This window comes from Mesocricetus auratus, unplaced genomic scaffold, assembly GCF_017639785.1.
Source record: "Mesocricetus auratus isolate SY011 unplaced genomic scaffold, BCM_Maur_2.0 Super-Scaffold_100006, whole genome shotgun sequence".
Taxonomy (NCBI): domain Eukaryota; kingdom Metazoa; phylum Chordata; class Mammalia; order Rodentia; family Cricetidae; genus Mesocricetus; species Mesocricetus auratus.
In genome coordinates, this window is record NW_024429190.1 from 23016843 (window position 1) to 23044062 (window position 27220).

Consider the following 27220-nt stretch of genomic DNA (forward strand, 5'->3'; position numbering starts at 1 on the left):
GTGTGTGTATGTGTGTACATAGGGAAAGAATTGGGAGACTTATTAAAATATTAATTGCTCTCATCTTTGGATGATAAAATTAGCTACATATTTATAATTTCTCCTACATTCTAAAATGTTTCTGATGAGAATTATGCTTACACTCAGACTCTCTGATTCAGGAGGAGGAGGAGGGAGGAAGAAGAGGAAGAGAAGTATTTCTGTGAATGCCAGACATTTTGGTCAAATTCTAAAATACAAATACAGTAAGACAGTTTTTGTTTTGTGTTGTTTTTGTTTTGTATGTTTGCTTGTTTGTTTTTTGTTGTTGCTTTGTTTATTGTTTTCTAAGCTTATAAAGGATGGAATCGATAGCATTTCTGAGTTTGAAATGACCCTACTCATGGGTTTCTTTCATTCACTTACTGCTATCTGTAGACCTGGTGACCAGAAAGGATCTAGGCTCCCACCTTGAGTTATTCTCTCCCTATCAAGCTTCTTTAATCCCTCATATTTGTCTTCTTGATTTCCTACAGGACAATACCAACACTTTGCTCTCTCCCCGTTTATGTCAGGGGACATGAGTAAGGCGTTTCCATCTTCAGCATACCACACATTCCGTTGAATCAGCACTGACACTTGTCTGGTTCCTTGACCACCAATACCAGTTGGCAAGCAGTTGTCTGTTGACTATGCAGCATCTCCATTGCACTGTCATTGAAGTAACTGAAGTCAGATAGTTCTCAAACTTGGCTAGTGTCAAATGTTGAGCTAGAATCTGTGTTCCTTCTTTTCTGAGTACCTCTATGGCTTCCAGCAAATGCCATGAGGGGCGGTACTCCATGGGACATATAGACAGCCAGTCATGAGAAACCAGATGCATATACCTGCTCATGAGATTATACGTAGATTCACTAAAGAGCCTTTTCTATAACAGAGTTTCCTCAAGAAGCTATTCTCAGTACTGTAGCCTCAGGCAGAAGGGCATAGCCTACATAAAAGAGGTGAGTTTTCAGCTGGAAATGGAAACAGTATGAACACAGATTGGAAACATCAAAGAAGAAAGTACTAGGCTTTGGGTTAAGCAGGACTAAGTTTAAATTTCTAATTATGAAATGTCTTAGGTAAATCATTTTCTTTTGCTGAGTCTTAATTCCTCTTCTGTTAAATGAGCATTTTAACATCTATATGACAGGAGCAAACTAAACCACCTATTAAGAAGACAGCTGTATTTAATTGATAATTTTGGCAATGACATAGTGCCCTGGTTGTCCACAAATCCAAGCTCACTGCTACAATTTTCATCTACCCATAACTGAGCCTATTATCCCTGTTTCTTTTTCAAATTAGACTTCTCCTGGAATTCTTAAGGAACCACTGTTGAAGAGGCTATACGCATCTGTGGTGGGGAACTCTCCACCTTATTGATTCCTGCCAACTTGTGATGTGCTTACACATTCTCTTCCCCCTTTCTGAAATCCATGTCTGCCAAACTTGCTTAAAGGAAACATACAAAAAGAGCACTATTTCAAAAGACAGCACCTTAATCAGGATATCAGTAGTACTTGTAGTTACCCGATGAATGACATCATTCACGGGACTTAGATACATTTAGTATTAACATTCCTGAAAGAAATAATACTTGGGCTGAATTGAAAGGAAGGTAGCACTAGGGTCTAGGTATTGGTTAACCTACATGATGGAACATAGTTTATACTCTTCAGAAAGACAGCATTCTGGGGTAAGAAGGGTAACACGGTGACAAATGAAGTCTAGTGATTTGCAACAGTGGCCTTGTATCTCTCTTGACCAAGTACCTACTCTTTTTGCCAGCAATTTTGAAATGTCTTCTTACAACAAGCCAGCATGTTTAAATGGTGATAACAGAGACATGAAGCAGCAAATCTCAAAGAGTGCAAAGCCATTCAAGATGTCACTCCCATTATGTTTGCCAGCATCCCATTAACCAAAGAAGTTGCATAGCCAAGTCCACTCTCAAAGAGATGGATACAATACTGGCATGGGTACAGCTGCTCCTAAGAGCCAGCATATTTGTATATGGTGACCTAGAAAAGAAGGAGATTAAACCCATAGTAGTGCTATATTGATGGGGAAGTCCTGTGTATATGTCAATAAAGCACTGTTGGCCAATAGGGAAGCAAGATAGGTGGGACTAGGAGTCTAGGAGGACTCTGGGGAGGAGAAACATAGGGAGTCACGATGTAGCTACCATATGGATAAGAAGTCCGGACCCTTTTCTCCAATAAGAGAAATACTTAGGTTAACAATTATGGAGTAAATACTTAAGTCAGAGATAGCCAATAAGAATCAAGCAAATGGCCAAGAGGTTCATAATTAATACAGTATCTTGTGTATTATTTAGGGACTACAATGCAGCAGAGCCCAGGCAACAGGTGGGGAAAAACCAAAGCAGCTGGCAAGGAAAAGGCTTCTCTCTACACTGTATCCTACAAGGCCCTGTTTTCTTTTCCCAGTCTTCCCTCCTGAATCAAAGAAACTGAATAAAGCATCTGGTGGAGAATGCCTATCATTTCTGCCTATTTCTCATTGTAATATGAACAGATCACTGCCTCCTATTGGCCAGTCCTCTTCTGCTTTCCCTGGGTAGCTGTGGATATGTAGATACTTGCTCTGAAGTCATTTTAGTGTTATTAAGAATTTGGTAAAGATTCAGTGAGCACAGTGCACTCACCAATGACTTCAGTGACTCCCATGACTCACCAATAAATCCCAAACTATCTAATTTACCTGAGCACTTTCTAATCCCCAAAGTATATTCTATCATATAGTGAGTCTGTTTCTTCAGAAATTTGACCAGTCAGTTCTGAACTTCAGATGAGGAACTGTAGTTATCCAGTGTCTATCAGACAGGCAAGCTTATAGTGGGTACTTGACTTAATGTTCAGAAAAGACTTCCAACAGCTTTAGGATGTAAGGAAGGGAATCCTCTCTACAGAGGAATGCTCACTGCACAGGAGATTGGGTCTGATTCTTGCCACTACAGGACATTGGATCAATTACTATATTTTTCACCTGAGTACTAATAGTCATAAATTCCATGGTCACTGGTGAAAATGAAATTCAAAATAGGAAGGAAAACGCAGTGGTAAAATCTTACAAAGAAATGACATTAAAGTTATTTAAGCCAGAGTCTTTGAATATTTCATAATGCCATGACCAGACCTATGGCAATAGAATTTAATAGGATTTCCTCCATATTAAAGTTAATGAAGTAAATTTTTTTCTTTGTGAAACTACATTCAAGTTACAATCTTATTTAAACTGCCTGAAAGTCTTTAAACTAGAAGCAATACTATTGAGTAGAAGGCTTCCAATGAGACTAATGAATACATTAGTCTTAGAAATTAACCTTAAAAATAAAATATCAAAGTTACTAAGGCACCATTACACCCATTTTACAGCATGCATTGTGGAGAACAAATAATTTGTACAAACTAGAAAGTTATGAAGCGAATATTTTAAACACAAGTGCAGCAAAGCAAAGTGAAGCAAAGCATATCTATATGATTTGCACAGAGCCCTGTCTAGTTACTCAGGGAACGCGGTAGCAGTTTCATTAACTGCCCCAGGCTGCTGTGCAGATATGAATCTCTCAGGGAATAGTGTTGAAGGTAAAGGAGCTTTCACTAAAGGCAAAATTAGCCAAGACTTTCCCATATGAAAATTTTCCAGTTATCAATACAATCTGACACCATTGCAGAAACAATAGTTTCTGTCTTCTGTCACAAAATCATGATTACCAGCCACAAAAACCTATTGCTCTACTGGAGACTGGAAGTTCATGTGAACCAACAAAGGAGACACACAACTTGACAAGTAAGCAATTTATTGTTTGAAGAAAGATTGAAAATACTGGGAGAGGAGGACTCAGAGTAAAGGGTAGGTCAGTCATGCAGCCTTCTCCAAGGTGGGCAGTCCTTTCCCAGCAAGGGTGTGGAGGTTTCTTATTGGATGTAATTATATCTTTTTCCTAACATTCTCTGAGATACCTGCCATACATTAAAGATGGACCTAATCAAATTAGCTGATATTCTAAAGATCTATTCAGTTTAAAGCTATAACTCTAGGATCTGTACAGCTATGGTTCCAACCAGCCTCTCTAGACAGGAACGTTAGAAAACTTAGGCAAACAAAATAGACATTAACTTAAATCTGTCTTAATTCTTTGTGCTGGCTAATTTTATGTCCACTCAGCACAAGCTAAGTCTATCTGAGAGGGTACTTCAACTAAGAAAAAGCCTTCATAAGATCAGACTGTTAGCAAGCCTGCAAGGCATTTTTAAATTAGTGGGTGATGGGGGAGGGCCAAGTCCACTGTGAGTGGTAACTTCTTTGGGCTAGTGTGCTTGGGCTCCATAAGAAAGAAGACTGAGCAAGCCATGGGAGCAAGTCACTGAGCAGTACTCCTTCACGGCTTCTGTATCCATTCCTGCCCTGTGTGAGTTCCTGTCCTGACTTCCCATGAGGAACAGTGTGGTGATATGAAAGAAAATAACCCCCAAAGGAAGTGGCCCTATTAGGAGGTGTGGCCTTGTTGGACTAGGTGCTAGGTGGAGTAAGTGCGGGCTTGTTGGACGAAGTGTGTCACTGTGGGAACAGGGGGAACAGGCTTTGTGGTCCCTTTCTTAAGCTTCACTCAATGTGACAATCAACTTCCTGCTGCCTTCTGGTCAAGTTGTAGCCAACACAGCATCTGTCTGCACATCACCATGCTCCCTGTCATGATGATAATGGATTGAACCTCTAAAACTATAAACTACCATCTCAATTAAATGTTTTCTTTTTAAGAGTTACTGTGGTCATGGTGTCTCTTCACAGCAATAAAAACCTAACTACACCAAACAGTGTAGTTTGGAAGCCTATGTCAAACAGACCCTTTTCTCCCTGATTTGCTTTGGTCATGGTGTTTCATTACAGCAATAGAAATCCTGACTAAGACAGTCTTCAATCTAATATTTATAATTTTATTTGGGATGGTTTAGAGAACACTAAAAAATAAAAGAAAATCTTTACCTTGGCATGATGGTGTATACCTTAAATCCAGGTGCTTGGGAAACAGAAGCAGACAGATCATTCAAGATTTCAAAGCCAGCCTTGTCTAGAGAATGAGTTCCAGGCCAGCTAGAGTAACAAAATGAGACCCTATCTAGAAAGAATCAAAAAGAAAAAATGCATCCTTGAAAGTAGATGCCATTGAATGGCACTGAGTCATTCCTAGGAACCATCTGACCAGTTTCACCACTCTACAGATAGGAAAGCAAAGGCCTAGAGAGATGAAACTACTTGATTGAGATTTCCCAGCATATTACCACCAGAGGAAACCCAAGAAACAAGTTCTCACCATCTTTAATCCTTTCCTTCTCTCTGGTCCACTCACAGCTCCTCAATAGCATCTTAACAAGGAATGATGGATTTATAAGCTACCTCCTTGAGCTTGACACCAGAAGGAAAGAGAAAAAGAACATTTCCGCCATGAATTTTCTCTCAGTCATTTGTAAACAAAGAAGAAGATGTAATCCAATGGAATAAATGCCTCAGTAGAGGCTTCCACCAGGAGACAAGAGAATAAAAGAAACTCCTTTTGAGGACAGAGGACTTCAGGACACCCCTCTAAAGATGACAAATACATAACTGAAAGTTCAAATAGAATAAGCAAGACATAGAACATGTACAATAAGTAGCAACATGTTCTGAGCCCTGAGAAGGTTCTAGATGCTATATGCTGTCTGTAGATAGCATAATTTTGAGAGATATTAGAAAATGTATTAAAACATATCTTGGATGAGCTACAAGTCTACCTTCAAGGTGTCACAAGTATTAGTTCCTTCTGAATACTAGGGAAAAAAACTTTTTGCCCTATATCTCTTCTAGCTCTAGGTCATTGCTAATGACAATGACCCTGATCTGTGCATTTATCTCATGCATTCCCCATGCATGTATGTCGGTACTCAGCCCCCCTTCCTTCCCTTCCTCTCCTTCCCTTCCTCTTTTCACCCCATCCATATATGTTTGTCATACTGGATTGTTTTTCTGTGTGGCATATGTGTGCTACTATGCATACCTGTGTGTAGATGCATGAAGGCCAGGGGAAGACAGCAGGTGTCCTGTTTCATCTTACTATAACACATTCTGTAGAAAAATAGTTCCCCATTGAACTTGCAGCTAGACTAGTGATCAGAAAATCCCCATAATTCTCCTGTCTCTGTACACCTTAGTGCTATGGTCACAGAAATGTTTGTGGTCATATGTTCTGGGGATTGAAACTCATGTCTTCATGTTTACACAGCAAACACTCTTATATAATGAACAATTATTCAACTTCCCATGGTTAGTATAGAATACTTTTCTATAAGAACAGCAGGTGTGTTATGTTGATGCCAATGACACTAGTACCTATGGGTATTTCAAATGAAGCACATTTATCTAAATATGCAGATTTGATAGACACATTTACTATTTGTCTTTCTAATTTGATAATCTTTGCAAATTCCCCATTTCTAAGTAAAGTCACAGGAGTTATAGGGGGTACTATTTTTGGAAAGACACAACACAACCCACAACTTGAGACTTAAAAGTTTACCAACAGAGAGTGGATCAGCTCGATATTTCTCAGCAAATACCAATTGAACACATTAAATTAGACTAGTAGAAGGGAAATTTGGGGCCAGGAGACCAGGTATACTATTCCGACAAGAGGGCATAAGGATTGGTCTCCTGCAGCAGTTATAAAATGCAGAGAAAGGCAGCAAGTCAAAGGATGGCTGATCCACAAAATTTTGGGATCAATTTAATGCTAGAAATAAGAAGAATTGCAAATGTAAATGAACTTTTGGATTGTGGCAGAGAAGGCATGGTAATATCTACAAAAAAAAAGAAGCAGAAGGAAAAGAACAAATTGGGGAGCAGGAAAACTAATTTTAAGCTCAGACTTCTTAAATTGACATCATCAATTGTCTAAGTGCATCTAAGTGCAGATAGTGAGAAGGTGGTGCAAAGAAAAGAAGACGGTTGATTGCCCCAGCTAAGGAAGAGCATAAAGTAGACTGGAACCTGAGTTACAACAGTGAATTCAGCATACATTCTGGGCTGCATTATCCTTACAGAGCATGCATGTATGTCCACGCACGCACATACACTCCAGGATGGGTGAGAACAGAAACTAAGCATACTCTTGGGATTGGACAAGAGAGTAAACCCAACCTGTGCTCCTGTCCTGGCCTGTGATGTAGAATGAAACTGGGTGTTGCACATACTTCTGTCTGCTCTTGCTGGGCTATCTTCACTTTGGTATTCCTTTCTGCGAATTTTTGTGCATATATCACCCTACTAAGATACACTAACTTCTCTTCAGTGGTTAGTTGATAGTTCATTCACTAATGAGCTTATTGAACTTGTATTGGTTATCTTAGTTTGCGATGTTCATCAGAAGTACCTTGTGGAAGAAGACAACTACTTTCACAACACTTATCCTTCACCAAGAGGAGAGAAGAAGAAATCAACAGGAAAAGTATCAGGTAGTAATGAAAGCTGGGCTGAAGGTAACCATTTAAATAATAGAAAATAATAGGGACCTACATTTGTTTTAGATGTCTCTAGGTGCTCTCTAAAGAGATGACATTTTAAGAGAGACCTAAGTAATGGGAAGGAACCAGGCAGGCAAAGGTCTTAAGATGATTTTTAAAACAATATTATTTATTCTTTGAGAATATCATACACACATACAATGAATTTCAATCATATTCACAGCCATGGCCTTCCTCCAACTCCTCTAGCTCCTCACTGACATCCTCATCTCAAATTCATGTCTTTTCTTTCCTTTTTAAATAACCTATTGACTCCACTTAGTGCTCCCTGAACTCTTTCCTTAATCATAATTGTTCCCCTAATGATACAGGGAAACTTCCCTCCTTTGGGGTTTTGTTTTAAAGACAAGAATCTATAACTTTGGCAGCTTCCCCTAGAGTTACATTTCCTCTGGTATACCAAGGCTTTGTCTTCCTCCTTGCTCCATTTCCAGGTTTGGTTTTAGTACAGATGGTTAGCCAAGAGTCGGAATCACATATTAATGATGAATCAGAGTAATTTCAGATTTTGCTTCACAAATAGGCATACAAGATATTGCCAGCATTTTAACTCCTTTCTCTTTTCTGCCCTCTTTTTAAGGCTTCCATGCATCTGTCCTATGTGATTTGTCTGCTTTCCCACCATGGACAGTGGAGCACATTTTGGTCCTGAGTTTTCTAACATGTATCATCTGTTGCTGGCCGTAATACATCATATTTGGTGAGCATTCTGCACCAAGATAATGCAAGGAGGAACAAGGCGTCTATTACTCTATTTGTCTGTATGGTGCTGATATATTCATTTTTTCTAGGCATGTTGGAGATGCTCCAGTGCACTAACATGCTAACAATTGTGGAAAACACTGAATATGGCATTAGCATATGGTGAGTAGTCATTAACTATTTGCTCTTTTAGCAGTCAGGATAGACTCTAATGCCTCAGAATTGTGGTGAGTTACAACAGCAAAAAAAATCATTTCTTAATTATTCTATATGTTAATCTGATGGTGATAGTGAGTGGAGAGGTTGATGTCAATTTAGAGATCACCTCCAATCATAGAAACTGAGAGAAAAGCAAGCTGAAGAGATGAATACTAGCAATTACACTTGTCACTTTTACTCCTATGTCGTTGATCAATGAAAGTTGTGTGTGTGCACCTAAATTGACAACAGGAAAAATGTATCCCTCTAAAAACTCTAGAAGGAATTTTAAGAAAACCTGGATAATGGTAGGATGTATTTATATATCATAATAATTATTTTATTCATCAATATGTCTCTCCTAGAACCAAAAAGTATATATAGCAGTCTCTCCCATATATAAAAGGTATTTATCTTCCAAGTTCCTGTGGAATATCTGAAACCATACGGAGTATCAAGTTCTGTATATGCAGCTTTTTCCCTTACATATACATACTCAAATTTAATGCATTTTTCAAATACATGAGTAAAAACACACAGTGCTATAGATTTTGCTGATTGAAGTCCAACAATGAAATTAATATGAGTTTATTCTTGATTCAGCTCCATAGATAGAAGATTCATTCTCACAATAACTTAGCAACCCATACATATAATTATTTTCTTTCATTTTAAGTTGGTTAATTAGCAGCTTCATTATGCATACACTTTGGAGCCATTTTAATAAAATGTCAGGTAGTTAAATACAAGCACAATAATTCTGTGAGAGCCAGTATGATATTAATGTAGTTACTAAGTAACTACCCGACATATATTGTGTATACTGTGAATACCTTTGACAAAGGGATGATTTGCATTCTGGGCATGACAACAAGGGGCAACTCAAGACTTAATCATGCTTCTCAAAATGCTATGTAATTTAAATACTAATTTATTTTTATTTGTGTAAATGTGTTTGTGTCTATGTGAGTTTATATGCACTGTGTATATGCAGGTTCCCACGGAGACCACAAGGTTTAAATATCCTAGAACTGGAGTTACAGACAATTGCAAGCTGTAAACAAAAACCCAAGTCTTCTGTAAGAGCAGTACCATGATTTAAATAAAAATGGACATCATAGGATCATATATATGAATGTTTAGGGAGGGGTGGAACTCTTTGGTAGGATTAGAAGGATCAGGAGGTATTGCCTAGTTAGAGGAAGTATGTCACTGGGAGTGCGTTTTGAGGTTTCAAAAGCCCATGCCAGGCCTATTCTCTCTCACTCTGCCTATGAATTGGGATGTAGAACTCTCAGATGCTTCTCCAGCACTATTTCTGACTACATACTGTCATGATCCCCATTATGATAATAATGGACTAACCTACAAAACTGTAAGTAAGTCTTCAACTAAATGCTTTCTTTTATAAGACTTTGTCATAGTGTCTCTTTACAACAATAGATCAGTGACAAAGACAAAAGTTGGTATTAGGGATTGGAGTATTTCTGTGACAGGCCTAACCATGTTGTTTGTTGGAGGGATATAAAAGACTTTGGGACTTTGGACTTGAAATAGTTGGACAGTTTAATCTTAATGGACCATCCTAGAAGATAGTATTGAGGGCAATTTTAATGGTGGGGAGCCAGCTCAAGAAATTTCAGAGAGAAAGAATATTGTGGCCTAGAGACCATTCTTGTGATATTTGGCAATATGGCTGCTTTTTGTCATTGTCCTAAAAATCTGCCTGAGATTAAATTGATGAATTTTTGAATTAATGACTTTGGCAGATATTTCAAGACAGTCTAACGTTGACTTTATAGTGTGGTTGTAATCACTCTTATGTAGATCTATAATGAAAAAGAACAAGCTGAACAAAAAAAATACAAAATGTTCAGTGTGAGGAGAGAAAGAGAACCAGAAAATGTCATATTGGAACAAAATCCTGTGCTCAAGGAGATAAAAAACTTAAAGAAATTCCTGCCACTAAATTGAATAAAGAGAGTGGTGACCTCAGAACAAGACCACACCAAGCTCTGCTTCCAGCTTATGAAAAGAAATTAAAGTGAAGCTTAAGCAGAAAAGGAACCATCACCCACATAAAGCTGATGAAAATATAATTGAAAGAAGGGGCCAAGTCTCAACCCTATCAAACAAGAGAACTTGGCAGCCTTAGCCATGTGGCTCTGGCTTTAGAGTCAATTATGCAGTAAAGGGATTGCAAAATCTTCCTCTGAAGCTAAGGAAGTCTCCTGAGACCAGGAGTATATCAGGGGTGAATGTGCAAGGATGCCCAGAGAGGACATTCCATGATGCTGTGAAGATGAAACCTGGATTGTGTTGGAAGCCCCAAGATGTTAGAGATTTTCAGAGTTATAAGATACCTGCCAATGAAAGCTGCAGACTGTGTGGAACCAATCCAAGACAGAAAAATATGTTGTAGTCAACAAAGGTAAGAAGACTGGAGATGTGAAAAGTCATTTGACACCAGACATGGAGATGCATAATGTAGAATTTGCTATGCTGGGTTTTGATCATGCTTTGTTACAGTATTTCCTCACTATGCTCCATTTCCTACCTTTTGGAATGGTAATATATATTCTGTGCCACTGTATGTTGGACACATGTGATCTGCTTTTTAATTTTGATTTTATAGGGGGTGAGAGTTAAAAGATTACCAGAAGTCTCTTGAACTTTGAACTTTAAACAGTGTTGAGACTGTGATAGACTCTGAGACCTTTTGAAGTTGGACTGAATATGTTTTTGCATTATGTGGCTTTATACCAATGGGGCCAGTGAATGCAATGTGATGTTTGAATAGAAACGACCCCCATGACACTCCTCCATTGCTGCTGGGAGAGCCAACTGGTTCAGCCACTTTGGAAAGCAGTATGGAGATTCCTCAAAAAAAATGGGAATAAACCTACCACAAGACCCAGCAACTCCACTTTTAGGCATATATCCAAAAGATGCCCATTCATACAACAAAGATGTCTGTTCCACTATGTTCATAGCAGCTTTATTTGTAATAGCCAGAACTTGGAAGCAACCTAGATGTCCCTCACCCAAAGAGTGGATAGAGAAAATGTGGTACATCTACACAATGGAGTACTATTCAGCAGAAAAAATTAATGGAATCATGAGATTCGCAGGCAAATGGATGACACTAGAAGAAACCATCCTGAGTGAGGTAACCCAGTCACAAAAAAGAGAAACATGGCATGTACTCTCTCATATATGGATTTTAGACATAGATCTGGGGAGTGCCAGCCTACAATCCTATGGCCAGAGAGTCTGGGAAACAGAAACTTCATTTAGTGGCTGATCGAAGAAGAGGCAGACTCCCTTGGTTAAGTACTGAGCTGAACTCAAGAAAGCCAGTAACAGAGAGGGAGGACTGATGATCAAAGGGATTAAGACTGGGCTGGTTTAACCCCCAGAAACAGCTGACCAGACAAAGGTTAACTCTTGAATCCCAGGCATCAGCCTGGGAATCCAGCATGGGACTGATCAAGACCCCCTGAATCTGGGTGTCAGTGAGGAGGCCTAGGGAATCTATTGAGCCTTGGGCAGCAGATCAGTACCCATCCCAAGTATACACACAGACTTTGGACTCCCATAGAACAATGTGAGGTGCACTCTCACCCTGAACTCTTGGGGAAGGGTCTAGGCCCTGCCCTATATGAAATGACAGACTATGGACACCCCCATGGAGGGCCTCACCCTCCCTGGGGGAATGAGGGGATAACGGGGGGGGGGGGTTGGGGTGAGGGCACGGGAGGAGGGGAGGGAAAGGGAGAGGGACCTGGAACTGACTTGTGAAGCAACCTCGTTTCTTATCTAAATTTAAACTGGAAAATAAAATTAAAAAAATGAAAAAAAAAAAGAAACGACCCCCATAGGCTCATATATTTGAATGCTTAGTCACCAGGGAATGGAACTCTCTGATAGGATTAGAAATTTTAGGTGTGATCTTATTGGGGAAAGTGTGTCACTGAGGATGGGTTTTGAGGTTTTAAAAGACCTTTCCATGCCCAATATTTTTAGCTCTCTGCCAATGGATCAGGATGTGGAACTCTCAGATATTTCTCCAGAATCCCATCTGCCTGCATACTGCCATGCTTCCCACCATGGTGATAATGGTCTAGTCTCTTAAACTGTAAGCAAGCCCCAGCAAAACGCTTTCTTTTGTAAGAGTGCCTTGGCCATGGCGTCGTTTCACAGATATAGAGCAGTGACTAAGATAGCAGTAACTCATCTTAATTGCTGAGCAATCTCTCTAGTCCCTGACTTGCAATTTAAAACAAAGTATTGTTTATTTCTAGAAATTGCTATTTAATATTTTCAGGCAGTGGTTGAAAATGGGTTGCTGACACTGTAGAAAGTAAGCCTGTGTACACAGAAAGAATGCTATGTTTCTCATCACTCAACCAAGAAAACCCATTCTTACTTAGAAATGGTTAGTAAAGCCGGGCGGTGGTGGCGCACGCCTTTAATCCCAGCACTCGGGAGGCAGAGGCAGGTGGATCTCTGTGAGTTCGAGGCAGGGCTGGACCGACAGCCTCCAAAACAATACAGAGAAACCCTGTCTCGTAAAACCAAAAGAAAAAAAAAGAAATGGTTGGTAAAGACACAGCTTGGATGATACCCTTCTCTGAAATCAGTCAGAATAATTTCTGCTCCGTTATTCCCCTCAAATAGCTGTCCTACATACCTAGTCCTGATCTAATTTACTCAGTGCCCCTACTTTACACCCTTTTGCTTGCATCTATCTAGCTGCTCTTCTTGGGACTTTGCCAAACTGAAGTTTCGACATGCTTTTGTTATTTCTCAGCACTCTCTCATCTTCTGTTTGCATCATCCACCCCACTCCACACATGCATCCCAACCTTGGCAAGAACTGCTTCTTACAATGAAAAGCAAATAGAGAGAAATTTGGACAATAGGATAGCAGCATGGAATCGTGTCGCAGTGCACTACCTGGAGATCACAAACAAAACCCAATATATCTTCAAAACAATGTCAGCTTCCAGCAATTTTCTAGAATAATAATTAGGTCTCCACGGGATAGAGGGTGGGGAGAGTTTTTGCTTTTCCTTTCCCCCTTTGCAACCGCCTATTCTAAGTGGGGAAGCTGGATAAAATGACTGTAGCGGCATGATGCTGGCCCACTTTAAAGCTTCTATTATGAAACCCAGTTGCATAAGCTATAAGAGCAAATAACATATTCTCAGGAACAAATTCTAGTGAATCAGCTCATTTTAGATTCACATCTTCATCTGTCTCTGAAGTGGCTTATTTAAATTTTAATAGAAAATGTTGGATGTGGCGCTCCAGTGGAAGCAATGAAAATAACACTGTTTATCCCCAAGATAAAATTGTGTTGGGAGTTGCAAAAACAGAGAGAAAAATATGATGCTAATTTCTCGAAAACAAACCTTCTATGTCCCACTTTATAGAAACTGGACAAAGCAATATAAACTCTATTGTACTGAACAAAGGCAACAATGGGTTCTTTAGTGACTCACTATCCTTTCTTGTGTAGATTTTTAAAAGCAATCATCTGAAATAGAAAAAAAAATCCTTTCTGGAAAAGTGGGAAAATCTTACAAAATAAATGTTTGCCATTTCCTAGAAGTAACAGGGGTAGAGGTAGATAGAAGGCAGAATGGGGTAGTAGGAAGGTCTTGTAAATTAAAGATCAGTAATTGATACTACCATTTCCTCTTACTGTGTATGTGATCATGAAAAGGGGGATAAATGGTGGTGGGGCACAAACTAACATCTCCAAGGAAGAGCCTGCAAGGTACTGTCATGAAGAGAAAATCTAGAATATGACAAGTCACTTGCTTTGTCTGGTCATACCAAATGTCAGCATTCCCATTTATTTATGTATTTGTTTGTTTGTTTGTTTGTTTGTTTGTTTTTGGTTTTTCAGGACATGTTCTCTGTATAGGCCTTAACTGTCCTCGAATATCCTAGAACTCACTCTGTAGACCAGGCTGGCCTCTAACTCACAGAGATCCACTTGTGTTTGCCTCCTGAGTGTTGGGATTGAAGGCGCCACCACCACCCAGCTGATCTCCACACTTTCTAGACTAAGAGTTAACCAACCAGGACCCATGGGCCCCGTCTGACCAGCTCCCTGTGTTTGAAGACAGTTACACTGGAACACAGTCATGTCCATTGCTTTACAGATATCTGTGGTTTATTTGGCACCATAGCAGTAGGATACTGTGATTGCAAGAGAGTGTTAAGTTGGAGCCCAAAATATTTACTCCTCACATTTTCCTAAAAAAGTTTACCAGCTATTGCTCCAGACAGTTTTGAAATTTAGGGTTCATATGAGGTAAACCAAGCTTCCCCACTCCTGTGTACAATCAGCTGCCAGATCCTGTGAATTCTGTTCCCCAAATTACCTGTTAAGTCCTTGTGTCACACTCCATTTCTATAACCACCACTGTGGTTGTGGTTACTACTATTACTGAAGTCATTTACACACACACACATACACACACACAAACTGCACATATTATTCAAGTGAGCTTTCTATGAAAAACATGCCAAAATTCTACTTAGGACAACTCACAGGTGTCCCATAGCTTTTAGAATAGAATGAAAAATATTGAGATTAGCCCTATTGAACTAGTTTTGATTTAAGGCTCATTCTCCTGCTATATTTTGAGGTTATCAAACTTCTTTCAGCTTTGCATTGAAGGATGACAGCTTCCTTGGGCCCCAAAGTATACTTCTGAAGATTCCTGTTCTGGGAATAGAATTCTTCTTAGTTTCCATCCTCTTTACCTGGATAATATTTGCTCATTTCACAAGCCAGAGAATAACTGTCATCTACTCAAGCAAACTAGCCTTATTTTCAGTTTCTCTTCTCCCTTTGAGATCATGCTATGAAAATGCTCCTGTAATAATCATAACAATTGGTAATAATGTTGTGAATGGCTTTGGCTTCTTTAACATTTTCCTCAAGAACTTCAGTGTTTTTTGTTTGTTTGTTTGTTGTAGGCAGAGCTTTCTATCCCTCCTGTTAGTTTCCAAACAACTGACACAGAGTCTTAATATTAATTATAAATGATCAGCCAACAACTCAGGTTTGTTACTAGCTAACTCTTTCATTTATGTTAACCCCATATTCCTCTTTTTTAAATATGCAATTGTTTATCATACATAGGACCTCATGACTATAATACAAAGGGGGGGCTCCTTTAAAATTTAACTTTCAAATATACCCCATATTTCTTATCTATTCTTTACCATGTGACTTGGAACCTTTTCTCTGTACAGCATGCCCATCTTACTTCTCTCTGTGTCTGCTGATGACTCCACCCCCTCTGCTCTTCTACCCAGCATTTTCAGTTTGGTTCTTCCACCTAACCTTATTCTGTCCAGCCATTGGCCAGTTAGCTTCTTTATTAAACCAATCACATAGACATATATTCACTGAGGATAAAGGAATATTCCACAGTTTGTTTTGATTTGGGGGGGTTGGAGGACTGGGTAGAATGAAACTATGCTGATGGCAAGCTCTGTGTTCCAGCACATAGAGCATCCTTTTGTAGTAGCAGAGAGTAGTAGTTAAGAGAGACAAAACCTTACAACTTCTCTTACTTGCCATATTTTTTTACCAAACCATACAATACTGTAGCTCCCCCTTATTCTATACATATGTAAAATTCAAAATAATCATATATTGTGTAGTAGCACTTCACAATCATACTGCATTGTGAGCACAAGATTCTGTAATATATGAGAAACATTTTGAATGTTACATGAGGGCTTGCTATTTTCACTGTGGAAATTTGTCAATAAATTTAGAATAGAAGACTAGAGAGGTAGCTCAGTGGGAGAGCAGAACACTCACTTGTCATATATGAGGCCTTAAGAAATATAAGTTCTTCCCTTCAACCTTCAACTGAGCATTTTGTGGGTATATAATTATCTGAAGTTTATACCCATGTGCAAATAACCCTAGACTGTTTGAATTTTCCACCTGAGTCCCGTGTACTGCATGTCTCTATGACTTTGTACTTGCTGCTCATAATCCCTGGGCTCCACCACGCATTCTAGTAGTCAATTAGAAGAACTCTTTCCAAGGGACATATGCACCCCAAAGCCAGCTGCTCCTGTTCTCTTCCTCTCTCCAAAAACAACTGAATGAAGATTAACTGCTCTTTTCTATGTAAAATAATGAAACTGGGTATGCAGAGTGATGATGGTGATGATGATAGACAGATAGATGAGATAGACCAGATACATAGACAGACAGACAGATAGATATGAATGGTTACAACTCTTCCTCACATTTATATATACAATGCTTTGTATACATGTCACTGCCTCAGTACTCCTCAACATGCTATTTACATTTTGGTGTGATGCTTGCATCAACTTTATTTTGATATTTCTAGGAATCTATTCATATCTTAGCCAAATTTTTTCATCTATTAGAGACCAGCAAGGATGCCTTACTCACTTTGGAATGACCTAAATGTTTTATCTTCTCTACAAGCAGTAGGTACTTATGAGACACTTTTAACCCTGTGGTTAAAACATTTCAGTGTCATGAGCACCTATTGCAACTCAGTAGGTTTTGGGGCAAATGTTTGTAGAGTTGTGCCAAGATGAAACTGCATCTTTATGACACACTAGGCACACACACAGTATGTAGCAGCACCATGTGTGGAGAAGTGGCTAAATACTAAAAATGCAACAAGGATGAACTGTCTGTTCATCAGAGCTCATAGTCTAAGTGGCAAAGAGAGTGATCTATAAAGAATTAGAGCTACAGATACCAATATAATGGATGTCAGTGAAAATGAAAGGTTATTCATATAATATAAGTGCTACAAAATTATTTCTTGAAGCAGAAATTTTTATGTATTTATCTATAGGAAGTCACATTATAGGAATGTAAATGCATTATGTATGTATGTGCGTTACAATGTGACTCACAGTTGGACTTGAGTTTCTCTGATTAAAAAAAAAACCTTTCTGTATGTGTTTTAACAATAAGTTTACATTTTCTAATTTGAAGAATACAATACACAGATATTAGCAATAGTCAACACGCTGATGGAGAAACTATTCTGTTGACTGAATTGATATCTACATCTAGAAGCCAAAGGAGGCCAGATACTGACTGTCTCCAGATTCTAATAGCAAGGGAATCTGCATGTGGCCTACACATGATTAAGTGGGAGCTCCTACAACCCATGGAACTTTGAACCTTCAAGCAGTAGCTTACAGTCTCGGAGAGGTAGAGATGATTTGTCCAAAAGCATGGATTGTGAAGCCACTGGAGTGCTGAAGGTAAATATCCTGAGATGGTAATGAGAGCTTCTTTAAAACTGGCTCTCTGGTATGGCAGTGGGTAGGCATGACTTCCTTTGATTGCTATCCCTTTCTAGGACTGTTTTGTTGACCGTCCTTCAATTCTGTGAATTTTCCCATTTTACCTCCCACTTAATTGATTTTATTTTTAAATAAGCCAGAAGCTGTTTCCGTGGCCTTCAAATATTGAGGGTGGTGAGTAACTAATATATATAACTAGTGGTTTTTGTTAACTTTACTTTTTTTCTCATAATAATTTGATTTAATGGCAACATTCCAGCATGGAATTGTTTTTTTCTGAAATCCAAAACTCTAAGAGGACCTAAATGATAGTTATTCTAACCAAATGGACATTTTAATGATAGTTATTATCAAATCAACCTCTAATAATGTCTTAATTTGTCATGGTTTAACAGAAACAACATGACCCAACAGACAGAAAACACTGGGTGTGTGATGTCTCACAAACAAGTTATTCTTAAGTTATGATAGCTCTTAGTAATTTATATAAATCAAGACAGACAAACTGCCATTAAATGTTGTTTAAAAGCATCAAAGTATAATTGTGCTTGTTTGTATAGTTATATGTATCTACTTTCCAAATCTACATAAAAATGGAATTTTATGAAGCCAGGGAAAATGTCTCAAAAGTTATGTGGAAAATATTTAGGATAGATCAAGCCAATTCCCTTTTCTTTCATTATCATTTTAACTTTGAGTGTTGACTAACCAAAATCATGAAAATGTCCTATAATAAAATCTGCCCGATGTCCTCCTCTATGCATTTAATTCAAAAGTAAGTAAACTGAGGTTCATACATCTTGTGTAAGATATTCCACCTTCATGATTACTCACTTCTCTGGCTTCAGCTTAGTCTGTTTGCTTAGAGTCACAGTCTTTAGGAAACTCCTCATTTTCAGCGGATTCAGAAACCCATAGGTGAGTTTTGTGAACCAATCAGCACATTATATCCTACAGTGAAGGAACTTCCCAAGGAAGCTTGCCCCCCACAAAGCTGGAAGATGAGGGTCGTAGAAAATACCACAGCAAGTGAAAAGACTATGTCTTAAGTGACAGCAGCATGGGGAAAAGGTTAAGTACAAATGTTCAGCCATGTCTTTAATGGAGAGTCCCTCCAGGCCTTAGGAGATATCACATAGATACACTGAAATTTACATCGCTAAAAACTTTTTGATTAATTTTGTTGACAATTTTATACATGTTTATAGTATATTAGGAATTCTTTCTCCCACAACATCTTCTTTTCTCTCACTCTCATTCTTGTGAGTTCCCTTCCATCCCTAATAGCCCCTTTCCCAAATCCATTAGTCCTTGCTGCTATTTTGTGACCCATCTGTGAGAGCACTGGATTGAACCATCTATTGATGTATGGTGGGGTAACCAATGGGTACACAACTTCAGACAATGATCCCTTCTTCCCTTCATCTAGCAGTGGCAAATGTTGAGAAGTGACTCGAAAAGTTCAGTAGAAACCTTTAAGTACCTTCCTCATCTATGCCTGGCTGTTGATAGGCCTTTCTTTGTGTTATTGAACTTTTTCTCTGGGTCTTGGCGGTACAACTCTTTTTTTTTTTTTTTGAGACAGGGTTTCTCTGTATTGTTTTGGTGTTTACCCAAATGACTACCTTTTCCCCATAGTCCAACAAGGACACCTGTACATACTGCTGCTGCCACTGCTGCTGATGCCCAAGACCCAAATACTGACTTTATGACAAGAATGCCAGGATCAGGAGTCCCAGCACCATGTCCACATGTCCTCATCAGCCTTTGATGCAGATCACTGTTCCAACACTGTTGACCACTTCCATACCTATCGTCAATTTCTGCCCAGTTTCTTTGCACACATTATCTCATTCATACCCACGACCATACAATAGCTACCAACTAAGATCTTCCAACTAGATAATTACCTCTCTCTTTCTTTAAATAAGCAGCTGAACAACACTGACATGAATTGGAAACAAACTGTGTATACTTAAAACCTGTCTTTGTTATTTATTAGATGTGTTCCTTTGTCCTGTGTCCCAGCATATTTTCATATCTATGAGAGTTACCACAAGCAACTGAAAAAAGGTAACAATGAATTGTATGACTTTGTGCCTTGCATATTATAAAGTGTCAAGTAAGGGTTAGACAGTGATTTTGCTGTTATAGGCTGCATTAATTTAACTTAGATTTTGCTTGTGACTTTTTATTGAATATATACTAAAGATATAATTAGTGTGACAATGCCAACGTTGAATGGAAGACCATAGATTGAGAAATACAGTGAAATGCTGGGTTACTCTATTCATGTAACCCTATAGGGATTTTGCAAAGGTTAAAGGTCAAAAGAAAATGAAATTAGGTAACCATAGACCCACAAGGTAACCATATCTATGTCCTTAACAGAGATGTCAAGGGATCTGAAAGTATAGATTTTGAAATAATAGTAGTTATGTGAGAGGACAAGTTGGAGCACTGAACCTATCATCATGCTACTTATCAAGGGCTTCATAGGTCACACGTGCCCACTAGTTAGATTTATGGAATTGTTGGAAGAGATTCTTAAAAAAAATCCTTCCTAAGGTTAGAATCTCATGATGGGTTAAAACAATAATCCCTAGTCATCTCTTCCTGTTCCTGAAGTGTACGAATACAACATACCAAAAAGACACGTTATAGCACAACAGGAAACAAATGAAAGGCACAGATTTGAACATGCACCAGTAACACACACACACACACTCACATGCACACACATACACACACACGACTCTTCTGTTTTCTTGAATCATAGAATCTTCATTTATACTTATTGATATTAATGAGAACTTTACAGAAGGAAAAGAAAGGGAAATATGGTAATGAGAAAGAAAACATATAAGGAAGTGTTTTTTTAATGAGCAAGCTGGCAAAGTCATATGAACTCAACTCATATTTTTGGCTATAAACCTATTCTTTATTCATTAAAGATTATGGTCACACTTCTATAGTTTCCATGAGGCCTGGGAACATACTTCAGTGAAATGTATTAATATTCAATTCAATAAACCTACTTTGAGCACTTACTGCACAGAAATCACATGGCTGGATGTGTCGGAACCTATTAAACACAAAAAGTCCATTTATTTCTTTTTGCCTCATCCACTCTTGCTAACATAATCACCACGTATCTCTTGTGGTATATAGTGCTCATTCTATAGAAATCACTCAACAAATATGTGCTTGATGAATATATAGATGCGTCTATTAGAACACAACAGAGGAATACCATGTTATCAGTAAGCAGCTAGACCTCTTTCTTTACAAACAATTTGCACCAGTGGAAAACTGGCCAGGATTTCAAAGACCATTAGTATAAAATCATGCGTTTCCTCCAGGCCTGTGTCCAACCTTTTTACATTGCGACACAATGTTGTCACTTATAAAGTTCATGCTTCTGAATCTTACATTCTACTTCCAGAAAAGAAAGCAATGTTTTCAGTTTATGATTTTGTTCTGGGCTGCATTCATAGCTGTCCTGGGGCAATGACAGTCCCAGGAAGTTCTCATTTGTTTTTGATAGTTGTTTTATCATCACCTCAGTTCAGTTCCGGGACCTTCCTCTTTGTGTGTCCTATTAACACATCTACTGAAATATTTACCAGTTGGTTTTGACTTTGCCAAAATATTTCTGACCATACCTTTTGGACAAGGTCTGTTTTTCATAAAGGAGCCTCCAGCATGTACACAGTTGGTTTCAGGCTTGACTCAGCTCTGCCTTCCCACTCTACCTTGCTGGTTTAAATGGGGTGTTGCTATGGTCAGAGCCTTGCGCCTTTAGGATGATTTCTCTGAAGAAAATCAGGCCACTGGAAGAAAGTTATGAAAATATCTGATCATCCAAGTGAGAAGAAATGAATGTCTGAACTAAGTTAGTAATGGGGAGGCAGAAGGAGAAAGAAATGAGAAGGATATTAAAGAAAGCAAATGGCCTGGAAAAGCAACTGTGTGAGATTCAAATTCAGCCAGCTGGAGTGGCCTGGTGATCCATAAAGCACTGTGCTGTATCAAAGAAAATGGCCTTTATGGATCAGAACCACCACTGAGATGCCAGGGGGAGGATGAGGTGGAATCTAAATCCCCAATAACAAAGAGTGGACGGGATGGGACGCCAATGGGGAGATATGAATGGAAGCATGTTAGGAACTCCATAAACAACTGTGGGTTCTGTAATCTCCCTCATGCAAGACTGATGGTAAGACAAAAGGGCCATGCACCTGCTGCTCTTGTTTGCACAGCACCCACCCCCTTCCAAAACCATCCGTCTTTGCTTCAAGTATTTGAATAACTGAATCAGTAGTGGCTGTGCCCTTAGGCCTTACCCTAAGATGAGGGTGGCCTGAGTGGTTGATTTAAATCTGGAAAAAATCATGCAAAAAGTCCAATTAGAATCTTTTAAAGTATTGTGCGGATCTATCCTGAAGCATGATGGTGAAGCCTTTTTGTTGCTGTTGTTGTTCTTGTTGTTGTTGTTCTTGTTGTCGAGCTAGAATGAATGCACTAGATTCCCTCCCTCTTCCACTCCCTTCTATCTCACTCCCACACACTGAAGGTTTCCCAGGCTTCTTACAGTTGTCAGTTGTATGTAATAAAACTCCGTGCCAACTAGCTTAAGAGCTTAAGACAAAAAGAGAGAGGGAGAGTTTAATCTGGTTCCCAAGGTAGTCTTCCTCCCACTACACCCCAATAACTCTGTCACCCTTGTAGAGACTTCGGCAGAGTTGAGAAACGCAGACAAGTAACTCCCCTCTGAGAAGAGATATTTGTCCTGTCAATTACACAACTGTCGCCATTCCTCCATTTCTGCTTTGCCACCACTTTGCACATGCGTTGAGAGACGGGATCCAGGACAGTGTTGTTTTGCATCGCATACATGCCCGTTCCATAACGAGTACTGCTGATTTTGACCTATGCTTGTTTCTTGTTCTCTTCCTACCCTGAACCTTCCTATCAAGGTGAGAACACAGTTCTGTGATGGGACAGACATTAGAATGAACCAACAGCACCCTATAGAAGAGTTGAGAAATAGTCACAGTTTCTGCACCGACAAAACTGCTGTGCTAGATTCTAGGGTTTGAAGGATGAGCCACCATTCATATTTAGGTACTGAACTGTAGCATTAACCAAAACCTAGCCACGTATCTGAGGTGTCACAAACTTCTTCTGATATCAGGTTTATGTTAGGGTAACATCTCTCTCTCCAAACACCTTCTGTGAGGTAACTGTCTGGGAGTCACAAGGACAAATGTCATTGTCAATGGAGTGAGGGTTTTTTTTAAGACTATAGAAACACATATTTAGTAACTAGTTGAAGTGATTTAGATATATTTCCTTTTTGCCTGGAGATGGTGGCACACATCTAAAATCCCAGCAATTGGGAGATCAGGGCAGGAGGATCAGGAAGACATTCATGTCCAGCCAAGGACCCTACACAAAAAACAAACATGAGACCCTACACAAAAAAATACAAATGGTAGAAATGCTCGTTTTAAAAACAAAATTGTTGAATCACATTAGTTACACACATTAATACTTCTATTGTAGTATTTGCATCCATGCCTATCCCATGATTTTTTCATATCCCCTCTCCTTAATATTCTTTCTTACCCACCCCTCTATTCTCTTTCCCCTGCAAGACTCTTTCCCCCTCCTTAGCTAGAAAGAAATATTTAAGTAACATAAACTTTAGAATCTACATTTACTGGCGAACTCATGGTATAGACATATGCTAGGGGAAATCAGGAAACCACAAGAAAACTTTCTGAATGAACCCAGGGACTAGTTCAATAAACACAATTGCAGCGGAAAATCTGGGCTTGTCATAAAAATAATTACTCACATCTAAGCTTTTTCCAGTTGCAAAGATTTTACTCACAGGTTCTTGTCTGAGTTAATGAGAGCAGGCATTGTAATTTTCATCTCCTTTTGACAGCTGCTGAAATTAAGGTACAGGGTGGTTAAGCAAATTTCCAAAGGTCAGATGGCTAATAAATGGAGAAGGTCAGATACAAAAAAGACAGCATTCTGTCTGTCCAGGAAACAGCAAGAAGAAAGCTAGAATCTGAGGTCAGGGGTTGTAAGACATTGACCTTGAGACATTCAGTTATCAAATTATCTTAACATGGCTGCCCCTCTTAGGAAATGTGAATAGATACTCAGACTGCAGTACAGAGGTGGATTAGGTGTCCTCTTCTGTCTCTCACAGTGCATGTTATGCAGTTCAGTGCCTTATAGGCTTGAATGTATAATTCATAATTAACATGTAAATGTTTGAATATTCAGAACAAAAATCATACAAAATTATCAGTCATTAGTGATATGTTTATTTATACATACCATCACCAACCATACCCCACGACATTACTTTCACCAGAAGTCTACAAGGCAGCCATGTCTCTCCTTCCCTTTGCCCTGGACATTTGCTAGTCCCTGAACATTACTCAGGTTGCTTCCCGAAAGCATCTCTCAAATCTGCCTTCTGTGCATTGTAATGGCTGATACTGAAGTGTATATCACAGTTATAGCTCTAGAGAATCTGCCTCTGGTCTTCATACACTCCAACCTAGCCTCCCAGGGATCTTCCAGAGCAAATCTTTAAGAGATCTATATGGTCTTGGAACCAAACTATGCCACATACTTTAACCTCTTCAAATGTCTAAGGAGTCCACTCTTTCTTCTCAGTCCCAGAAATCTCCAGATTCTTGCCTACCTACTTCATTTCTCTAAAGACTCCTTGTTTTATTCCCTGCCCCTATAATAGCTTGTTCTCCGTAGAAAGTTTTCATCACTTTATTCTCTAGACACATACTTCTATCATTAAAACTCAAAACAGTATCACTAACTCTTCTAGAACACTATCACTGATTCTTACCCATAATTTAGGCTTCATGCCCCACCTTTGCGTATTTTTATGTGGGCAGAGACAGAATACTACAGGGGGTAGTATTTTACTGAGATTAAAAGTAAATTCTAAGGTTACCTCTCTTACAAATTTTTTTGTGCATTCTGACAGAGGTAAGTTAATGGATTCCCCTATACCTTATTCTTACATATGTAAAAGGGATATGCATTAGTTGTTTCTGGGGATGTAACAAACTAGTTAATTTAAAACAGCAAAAATATATACTGTCAAAATTCTGGAAGCCATAGTCTTATACTGATGTGATAGGAGGGTCCTAACACCTGTAAACGCTGTAGCAGCCCATGTGTCACATTGCTCCCAGCTTCCAGTGGCTCTGGGAATTCTTTCTCTGTGGCTGAATTACTCCACTCTCCATTGTGATTATAAAACAGCCTCCTCCTTGTGTCTTGTAAAATGATAATTTTCATCAGATATTGGGGCCACTGCAATAATCTGGGTAATTTACTCATCTCAGCATCTTTAACTTATTACATTTGCAAAGACTCTTTATCCAAGTAAACACATATTCCCAGGTTCTGAGGATTGGGAATCAATCTCTTTTCTGGAGGGTTAGCTCACACACTATAGGTCTCAATAGCCTGCTTAGCTTTTATGGGTTTTGCTAATCTTAAGTAGGATGATACATGTAAAACTTTCAGGAAAGTATCTGACTGACAATAAATATTCAATAAGTGACAACTGTTATTAGCATCACAGTGCTTAATGACAATATTACAGAGGTTTACACACATTTGGTACTTAAATCTTATTTTCCTATTATGAGACTTAGATTTCTCACATGGAAAATGTTCTACATACCTGACATATGTTGCTAACAGCAAGGGTTTAAATAGGTCATATGCTAATTAATCTTCATTCTAACAAGAAAATTCAATTAACCAGAATTCTCATCCCCCATAACACATGAGTCTAAGCAGTGCTTCCAGCTGAGGCTTTTTTCATAAAGAAGATTATGCACGCCAACAGCATAGAGTGCCTTTCTCTTTGTCAGTCCTCAAATAATGAATGATTTCATTTGAAACGAAGCTGAAGAGGTCAAGTGGGTGTGATTATAGACTCAGAAAGACCGGGAAAGCAGCCATCAAATAACTAACCACCCTGCAAGATTACAGATGTGAGGACTGGACCAAGGGTGACAAAGAAAATGACTTGCCCCAGGTCATTCCTTAAGGAAATGCGAAATTCATTCAGAGTCATTCCAGCCTTATTCTTATCAATGATCTGTTTCATCATGTTGACATTATTCAATGCAAAATCAATACTAATAGTATCATAATCTGTTCGTAAGAAGGGAGAAAGTCAAGAACCCATTCAATTGACAAAATCTTATTCCAATGACTTTTCGATATTCTCTTCCAACAGATCCATGTACTGATACAGATACCAGCATATCATGAATGTTTTACTTACATTTTCACCAAGAAAGAGGACAGGATTATATCTACCATTTTATTTTGACATCCTGCTTCCCTTGACCACTCTTTCTCCCTGTTCACACCCCTTCTGCTCTAATAAAATGAAAAATTCTCTTACTCCGCAGTTATTCCTTAATTCTTCCAGTCTAAACTTCCTTTCACACTGATGTTCTTTGTTTCTTGGACAGCTTCCCTATTTCTACATCTCCAAATCCTGTCTTCCTTGTAGACTCAATTCAATCCATGTTATTTGTGCCATTTCCTGCCTCTGAAATCCAATTTCATATTCTCTATGCCTCTCTTGTGACATCAACCACTTCCTGGATTGTGTCTATTTATACTCAGATTATTTCATCCCCCCTTAGTTTATTAGAATGCCAAGGACATTTGTAAAAATAAGAGTCAAACAAATGGTACTTGCTAGAAGGTTTGTTACCAACTGGAGACTTCTCTGTGTCAGCAGGGCTTTCTGGGGAAGTTAAACACTTCACACTGACCAGCCCATCACCACCAACCTGTAACTAAATTCTGTCTTCTGTCAGTTGAGAGTGGAATCTGCAAAGAAAGTCAGTGGTCATGAACAGAAATGAAGATAAAATTTACTAACAGAGTGAAAAGCAAATAGGTAGGCACAAAACATACGAGGTAGCGATAGCAGAAGTGGATGTGTAGGGATAGTACTGGAAATAAGTAGCAGCAGGTTCAAAATAAAGAGAGGCAGTAGTAGGGATATAAGGATGCTGTCTTGGCATGTCTCAGCAAAGCACCCCTATCCCCATCCCCACCCTCCATTCCCTCTCCCCATTGTAAATGTTCTTGGGACTTAGCTGCTCCAGATAATCATTCTAACTCCTGTTCACCTGAGTCCAACTCCCCAGCAATTCCCATTTTCTTTACATTCCTGGAAAGGAAATGCTCAGCCAGAGGCCTTGGAGCCTGGAGAACACAGCAATGCTCAGGAAGCAACTTTCCTATAAGCTGCCTGAACTCCTGCTTCCTAATGAATGTTA

At 38.9% G+C, this 27220-nt stretch overlaps 1 long non-coding RNA gene across 1 annotated transcript; it reads right to left on the minus strand.

The window, feature by feature from the left end:
• Positions 1-21341: 21341 nt before the first annotated feature.
• Positions 21342-26953, minus strand: LOC121140807. The gene is made up of 3 exons (XR_005877729.1): positions 23749-26953; positions 22196-22231; positions 21342-21682 (listed from the first exon to the last, which is right to left on the minus strand). It is a non-coding gene; the product is annotated as an uncharacterized LOC121140807 (long non-coding RNA).
• Between the last annotated feature and the right edge of the window lie 267 nt (positions 26954-27220).